At 26.8% G+C, this 8,689-nt stretch overlaps 2 non-coding genes across 2 annotated transcripts; both read left to right on the forward strand.

The window, feature by feature from the left end:
- Positions 1-456: 456 nt before the first annotated feature.
- On the forward strand, positions 457-528 carry TRNAP-AGG (transfer RNA proline (anticodon AGG)). Its single transcript has one exon. It is a non-coding gene; the product is annotated as a tRNA-Pro (tRNA).
- A 917-nt stretch (positions 529-1,445) lies between these two features.
- Positions 1,446-1,517, forward strand: TRNAP-AGG (transfer RNA proline (anticodon AGG)). The gene has a single exon. It is a non-coding gene; the product is annotated as a tRNA-Pro (tRNA).
- Positions 1,518-8,689: the final 7,172 nt, after the last annotated feature.

Consider the following 8,689-nt stretch of genomic DNA (forward strand, 5'->3'; position numbering starts at 1 on the left):
CTTAGAAAAATCTCAACATCAACAATATGTTATATTAATAAAAACTTACACTTTCATAAGTGCATACTTCGTAAGAAAATAAACCATATGGAACCATATCAGATAAACAAATCTCTCCAACGTCGATGACCTGGAGTGTATTTAAAGAACAGTCTCATTTTGACACAAAACACAGCTAAATCATGTTCTCTTGTGCTGCTTATTGGTCTAAAAACGTACTTCTCACATAGAGTGTGATAGATTCTCTGATCATTCCCCAGAAAAACCCAAACACTGTAGGCATCATATATAATAAAATTGCAATATTAAAATGGGTTTACATTGTAAAATGTCTAGTTAAAGGTAATATTTTCTATACATTACAAGTTTCTTTTTGGCAGAATAAAATTTTTAAAATAATTACTTCTTTTTGCTTTTAAAAATTCGAAAAACTCACTTAAATTTATGCTTCCGAATGGCTCGTTGGTCTAGGGGTATGATTCTCGCTTAGGGTGCGAGAGGTCCCGGGTTCAGATCCCGGACGAGCCCATGACTTATAGTCATTTTCATCTTATTGTTTTTAGTTGATTCAGTAAAGCCAGCCATTTGAAGTTAGATTTTGTGAATTTCCCAAAATAGCTCTCATAACATTGTCCAAAACAAAATCCCTATAATTTAATGGGATGATTCTTAGTTAATGTTTCAAAAAGTCTCATGTGCCCAAACTGAATGAGACTATTCTTTGCAGATACTAATGAATCTTGGATTTATGATTTTCAAGTGAGTAAATTTAGTAAAATGTGACTCCTATGGTTACATTTTCAATGACTTGTACATTTCTTTTCTATAGAAGACAGTAGTGTTCCTAAATAAATCTATATTAACTTAAGTTGTGAATAAATAAAGTCTTTCTTTTGAGTGTCTTTATTATTTACAGATATGATACTACTAAAGATTAGGTACTTTGTATTTACTGTGATTCTTGGCTTTCAAATTTTCAGATGTGAATGCTTACAAAAATCTCAACATCAACAATATGTTATATTAATAAAAACTTTCACTTTCATAAGTGCATACTTCGTAAGAAAATCAACCATATGGAACCATATCAGATAAACAAATCTCTCCAACGTAGATGACCTGGAGTGTATTTAAAGAACAGTCTCATTTTGACACAAAACACAGCTAAATCATGTTCTCTTGTGTTGCTTATTGGTCTAAAAACGTATTTCTCACATAGAGTGTGATAAATTCTCTGATTATTCCCCAGAAAAACCCAAACACTGTAGGCATCATATATAATAAAATTGCAATATTGAAATGGGTTTACATTGTAAAATGTCTAGTTAAAGGTAATATGTTCTATACATTACAATTTTCTTTTTGTCAAAATTAAATTTTTAAAATAATTACTTCTTTTTGCTTTTAAAAATTCGAAAAACGCACTTAAATTTTTGCTTCTGAATGGCTCGTTGGTCTAGGGGTATGATTCTCGCTTAGGGTGCGAGAGGTCCCGGGTTAAAATCCCGGACGAGCCCATGACTCCTTGTCATTTTCATCTTATTGTTTTTAGTTGATTCAGTAAAGCTAGCCATTTCAAGTTAGATTTTGTCAATTTCCAAAAATAGCTCTCATAACATTGTCCAAAACAAAATCCCTGTGTATTAATGGGATGATTCTTAGTTAATGTTTCAAAAAGTCTCATGTGCCCAAACTGAATGAGACTATTCTTTGCAGGTACTTATGAATCTTGGCTTTATGATTTTCAAGTGAGTAAATTTAGTAAAATGTGACTCCTATGGTTACATTTTCAATGACTTGTACATTTCTTTTCTATAGAAGACAGTAGTGTTCCTAAATAAATCTATATTAACTTAAGTTGTGAATAAATAAAGTCTTTCTCTTGAGTGTCTTTATTATTTACAGATATGATACTAATAAAGAGTAGGTACTTTGTAGGTACTGTGATTCTTGGCTTTCAAAGTTTCAGATGTGAATGCTTAGAAAAATCTCAACATCAACAATATGTTATATTAATAAAAACTTACACTTTCATAAGTGCATACTTCGTCAGAAAATCAACCATATGGAACCATATCAGATAAACAAATCTCTCCAACGTAGATGACCTGGAGTGTATTTAAAGAACAGTCTCATTTTGACACAAAACACAGCTAAATCATGTTCTCTTGTGTTGCTTATTGGTCTAAAAATGGACTTCTCACATAGAGTGTGATAGATTCTCTGAATATTCCCCAGAAAAACCCAAACACTGTAGGCATCATATATAATAAAATTGCAATATTGAAATGGGTTTACATTGTAAAATGTCTAGTTAAAGGTAATATTTTCTATACTTTACAAGTTTCTTTTTGTCAGAATTAAAATTTTAAAATAATTACTTCTTTTTGCTTTTAAAAATTCGAAAAACGCACTTAAATTTTTGAATCATGAATCATGAATCATGAATTGAATCATGAATCATGAATTGAATCATTAATCATGAATCATGAATTATGAATTCAATCATGAATCATGAATCATGAATCATGAATTAAATCATGAATCGAATCATAAATCATGAATTCAATCAAGAATCATGAATTATGAATCATGAATTCAATCATGAATCATGATTAATGAATCATGAATCATGAATTAAATCATGAATCGAATCATGAATCATGAATCGAATCATGAATCATGAATCATGAAATATGAATCATGAATTATGAATCATGAATACTGAATGGAATCATGAATCATGAATTGAATCATGAATCATAAATTGAATCATAAATTGAATTATGAATTGAATCATGAATTGAATCATATATCATGAATTGAATCATGAATCATGAATCATGAATTCAATCATGAATCATGAATCATGAATTCAATCATGAATCATGAATCATGAACCATGAATTGAATCATGAATCATGAATCATGAATCGAATCATGAATCATGATTTAAGAATCAAGAATTGAATCATGATTTATGAATCATGAATTGAATCATGAATCATGAATCATGAATCGAATCATGAATCATGAATCATAAATTATGAATCATGAATTATGAATCATGAATCATGAATTGAATCATGAATCATGAATACTGAATGGAATCATGAATCATGAATCATGAATTGAATCATAAATTAAATTATGAATTGAATCATGAATTGAATCATGAATCATGATTTGAATCATGAATCATGAATTATGAATTGAATCATGAATCATAAATCGAATCATGATTCATGAATTGAATCAGGAATCGAATCATGAATTGAATCATAAATCATAAATCATGAATTGAATCATGAATCATGAATAATGAATTGAATCATGAATTGAATCATGAATCATGAATTATGATTTGAATCATGAATCATGAATCATAAATCCTAAATTGAATCATGAATCATGAATTGAATCATGAATTGAATCATGAATCATAAATCATGAATTGAATCATGAATCTTGAATCATGAATTGAATCATGAATCATGAATCATGAATTGAATCATGAATCATGAATCATGAATCATGAATTAAATCATGAATCGAATCATAAATCATGAATTGAATAAAGAATCATGAATCATGAATTATGAATCATGAATTCAATCATGAATCATGAATCATGAATAATGAATCATGAATAATGAATCATGAATTAAATCATGAATTAAATCATGAATCATGAATCATGAATTGAATCATGAATCATGAATCGAATCATGAATCATGAATGAAATCATGAATTGAATAATGAATCTAATCATGAATTCAATGATGAATCATGAATTGAATCATGAATCATGAATTGAATCATAAATTGAAGCATGAGTCATGAATTATGAATTATGAATTGAATCATGAATCATAAATTGAATCATGAATCATGAATCATGAATTGAATCATGAATCATGAATTGAATCATGAATCATGAATCATGAATCATGAATCATGAATGATAAATTGAATCATGAATCATGAATCATGAATTGAATCATGAATTAAATCATGAATCATGAATCATGAATTGAATCATGAATCATGAATTGAATCATGAATCATTAATTGAATCATGAATCATGAATCATGAATCGAATCATGAAATATGAATTGAATCATGAATCATAAATCATAAATTGAATCTTGAATCATGAATCAAATCATGAATTGAATCATGAATTGAATCATGAATTGAATCATGAATCATGAATTGAATTATGAATCATGAATCCTGAATCGAATCATAAATCATGATTTAAGAATCATGAATCGAATCATGAATACTGAATGGAATCATGAATCATGAATTGAATCATGAATTGAATCATGAATTGAATCATAAATCAAGAATCATGAATTGAATCATGAATCATGAACTGAATCATGAATCATGAATCTTGAATCATGAATCATAAATTGAATCATGAATCATGAATTCAATCATAAATTGAATCATGAATCATGAAACATGAATTGAATCATGAATCATGAAGCATGATTTCAATCATGAATCATGAATAATGAATCATGAATTGAATCATGAATTGAATCATGAATCATGAATTGAATCATGAATCATGAATCATAAATCAAATCATGAATCAATAATTGAATCATGAATCGAATCATGAATTGAATCATGAATCATGAATTATGAATTGAATCATGAATTGAATCATGAATCATGAATTATGAATTGAATTATGAATTGAATCATGAATCATGAATCATGAATTGAATCATGAATCATGAATAATGAATTGAATCATGAATCATGAATTATGAATCATGAATTATGAATCATGAATTATGAATCATGAATCATGAATTGAATCATGAATCATGAATACTGAATGGAATCATGAATTGAATCATGAATCATGAATTTAATCATGAATCATGAATTATGAATTGATTCATGAATCATAAATCGAATCATGATTCATGAATTGAATCAGGAATCGAATCATGAATTGAATCATAAATCATGAATCATGAATCATGAATTGAATCATGAATCATGAATCATGAATCATGAATCATGAATCATGAATTGAATCATGAATCATGAATTATGAATTAAATCATGAAACATGAATCATGAATTATGAATCATGATTGAATCATGAATTGAATCATGAATCATGAATCATGATTTGAATCATGAATCATGAATCATAAATTGAATCATGAATCATAAATTGAATCATGAATCATGAATTATGAATCAGGAATTCAATCAAGAATCATGAATCATGAATCATGATTTGAATCATGAATCATGAATCATGAATTGAATCATGAATTGAATCATGAATCATGAATTGAATCATGAATCATGAATCATGAATTGAATAATGAATCATGAATTGAATCATGAATCATGAATTGAATCATGAATCATGAATCATGAATTATGAATTCAATCATGAATCATGAATCATGAATCATGAATTAAATCATGAATCGAATCATAAATCATAAATTGAATTAAGAATCATGAATTATGAATCATGAATTCAATCATGAATCATGAATCATGAATTGAATCATGAATCATGAATCATGAATTATGAATCATGAATCGAATTATGAATCATGAATCAAATCATGAATTGAATCATGAATCTAATCATGAATTGAATCATGAATCATGAATTGAATCATGAATCATGAATCATAAATTGAATCATGAATCATGAATTGAATCATAAATTGAATCATGAATTATGAATTATGAATTAAATCATGAATCATGAATCATGAATTGAATCATGATTCATGAATCATGAATTGAATCATGAATTGAATCATGAATCATGAATTGAAACATGAATCAAGAATCATGAATCATGAATGATAAATTGAATCATGAATCATGAATCATGAATTGAATCATGAATTGAATCATGAATTGAATCATGAATCATGAATTGAATCATGAATTGAATCATGAATCATGAATCGAATCATGAATCATGAATCAATAATCATGAATCGAATCATGAATTATGAATTGAATCATGAATCATAAATCATAAATTGAATCTTGAATCATGAATTGAATCATGAATCATGAATCATGAATCGAATCATGAATTGAATCATGAATCGAATCATGAATTGAATTATGAATCATGAATTGAATTATGAATCATGAATTGAATCATAAATCATGGATTGAATCATGAATCATGAATCATGAATTGAATTATGAAACATGGATCCTGAATCGAATCATGAATCATGATTTAAGAATCATGAATCGAATCATGAATACTGAATGGAATCATGAATTGAATCATGATTTGAATCATGAATCATGAATTGAATCATGAATCATGAATTATGAATTCAATCATCAATCATGAATTATAAATCGAATCATGAGTCATGAATTGAATCAGGAATCGAATCATGAATCATGAATTGAATCATGAATCATGAATTGAATCATGAATCATGAATTGAATCATGAATCATGAATTATGAATCATGAATTGAATCATGAATCATAAATCATGAATCATGAATTGAATCATGAATCATGAACTGAATCATGAATCATGAATCTTGAATCATGAATCATAAATTAAATAATGAATCATGAATTGAATCATTAATTGAATCATGAATCATGAATCATGAATTGAATCATGAATCATGAATTGAATCATGAATTGAATCATGAATCATGAATTGAATCATGAATTGAATCCTGAATCATGAATTGAATCCTGAATCATGAATTGAATCATGAATTATGAATTGAATCATGAATTGAATCATGAATCATGAATTGAATCATGAATTGAATCATGAATTGAATCATGAATTGAATCATGAATCATGAATTATGAATTTAATCATGAATCATGAATCATAAATCTAATCATGATTCATGAATTGAATAAGGAATCGAATCATGAATTGAATCATGAATTGAATCATGAATCATGAATTATGAATTGAATTATGAATCATGAATCATAAATCGTATCATGAGTCATGAATTAAATCAGGAATCGAATCATGAATTGAATTATGAATCATGAATTGAATCATGAATCGTGAATTGAATCATGAATCATGAATCATGAATTGAAGCATGAATCATGAATGATTAATTATGAATCATGAATCATGAATCATGAATCATGAATTGAATCATGAATCATGAATTGAATCATGAATTGAATCATGAATCATGAATCATAAATTGAATCATGAATCATGAATTGAATCATGAATTGAATCATGAAACATGAATCATGAATTATGAATCATAATTTGAATCATGAATTGAATCATGAATCATGAATAATGATTTGAATCATGAATCATGAATCATGAATCATAAATTGAATCATGAATCATGAATTGAATCATGAATTGAATCATGAATCATGAATAATGATTTGAATCATGAATCATGAATCATGAATTAAATCATGAATCATGAATTATGAATTGAATCATCAATCATGAATCATAAATCGAATCATGAGTCATGAAATGAATCAGGAATCGAATCATAATTTGAATCATGAATCATGAATTGAATCATGAATCGTGAATTGAATCATGAATCATGAATTGAATCATAAATCATGAATTATGAATCATGAATTGAATCATAAATCATGAATCAGGAATCATGAATTGAATCATGAATTGAATCATGAATCATGAATCATGAACTGAATCATGAATCATGAATAATAAATTGAATCATGAATCATAATTCATGAATTGAATCATGAATCATGAATCATGATTTCAATCACGAATCATGAATCATGAATCAAATCATGAATCATGAATTGAATCATGAATTGAATCATGAATCATGAATTGAATCATGAATTGAATCATGAATCATAAATTGAATCCTGAATCATGATTAATAAATCAAATCATGAATCATTAATTGAATCATGAATTGAATCATGAATTGAATCATGAATCATGAATTATGAATCATGAATCATGAATTGAATCATGAATCATGAATTATGAATCATGAATTGAATCATGAATCATGAGTTATGAATTGAATCATGAATTGAATCATTATTCATGAATTATGAATTGAATCATGAATTGAATCATGAATCATGAATCATGATTTGAATCATGAATCATGAATCATGAATCATAAATTGAATCATGAATCATGAATTGAATCATGAATTGAATCATGAATCATGAATAATGATTTGAATCATGAATCATGAATCATGAATTAAATCATGAATCATGAATTATGAATTGAATCATCAATCATGAATCATAAATCGAATCATGAGTCATGAAATGAATCAGGAATCGAATCATAATTTGAATCATGAATCATGAATTGAATCATGAATCGTGAATTGAATCATGAATCATGAATTGAATCATGAATCATGAATTATGAATCATGAATTGAATCATAAATCATGAATCAGGAATCATGAATTGAATCATGAATTGAATCATGAATCATGAATCATGAACTGAATCATGAATCATGAATAATAAATTGAATCATGAATCATAATTCATGAATTGAATCATGAATCATGAATCATGATTTCAATCACGAATCATGAATCATGAATCAAATCATGAATCATGAATTGAATCATGAATTGAATCATGAATCATGAATTGAATCATGAATTGAATCATGAATCA

Source organism: Mixophyes fleayi, unplaced genomic scaffold (assembly GCF_038048845.1).
Source record: "Mixophyes fleayi isolate aMixFle1 unplaced genomic scaffold, aMixFle1.hap1 Scaffold_58, whole genome shotgun sequence".
Lineage (NCBI taxonomy): Eukaryota > Metazoa > Chordata > Amphibia > Anura > Limnodynastidae > Mixophyes > Mixophyes fleayi.